The following is a 969-nucleotide window of genomic DNA, read 5'->3' on the forward strand; positions in this document are numbered from 1 at the left end:
CCCAGGCCCCAGACCCCGGCTGGAGGGCTCAGGCCCCGGCCTCAGGCCCTGGCCTGGCTGGGCCTCCCGCACAGGGCACCCAGAGCCCGGCAGGCCACAGCGTAGGGCCCCCTCAGCCCCTCCTGGCACTCACAGCGCCTGGGAAGCAGCTTCAGCTGGGGACCCACTGGCTGCCCTCCCTGCACCCCCACCAGACGTGGCTTGAGCAGGGATGTGGCAATCCCCGTGTTTCAGAGTGTAACTGGGTGCCACCAGGCCCCATCCCCTCTCGTGTCATCCACCAAGGTGCATGCTGCTTCTGGGCTAAATGGAGTGCCTTGGTTTGTCCTGATGCTGGTGTGAAGATGGCGTCAATGGGGCACTGTGTGCTTTGTCAACAACTGAACAAAATGTGGGTCCGTGGGCTTGCCTGGACCCAACCAGACACAGCATTGTTGGAATGTGGCTATCTGTCTCAGCTGGGAGAATGTCTTATTGGGAAAAAACTTGAGATTACAGGGATAAGAGGTTTTCTGCCCAAGATCCTTGGCTAATGGAGTTGGCAAAGACCACAGGAAGTTTATCCTCTCCAGTGCTCCTTAAGAGCAGTCTGAAGCTGAAAGCTTTCCAAGCTTGACTTCCTTGGAAAAATATAAAATGTACAGGGTGTGTCATGGAAAGGTGCCAGAACCAGCTGGACATAGCCTGCACTTCTAATGTCACTGCTTCCTCCTGCTTGTGTGATGGGAGTTACCTATGAATTTGCTTTCCTTCTTGCTAAAATGTTTCATCTTCCAGGCAGACAAGGGCCAACACATTTCTCCCTATCAGTGTAATTCCCTGTAATACTTATCTGATCCAAGTCAGCGTCAAATTAGTGGCCATGGGCCACCCCTGTGGTGACTCTGCAGGCAGGGGAAGGAGCGTGTATACGAGGGAAGCTGTGATGAAACGCCTTACTCAGTGTTTACACAGCAGTTCAATTCCTGC

The sequence above is a fragment of the Egretta garzetta genome, unplaced genomic scaffold (assembly GCF_000687185.1).
Source record: "Egretta garzetta isolate BGI_Z169 unplaced genomic scaffold, ASM68718v1 scaffold287, whole genome shotgun sequence".
NCBI classification, from domain to species: domain Eukaryota; kingdom Metazoa; phylum Chordata; class Aves; order Pelecaniformes; family Ardeidae; genus Egretta; species Egretta garzetta.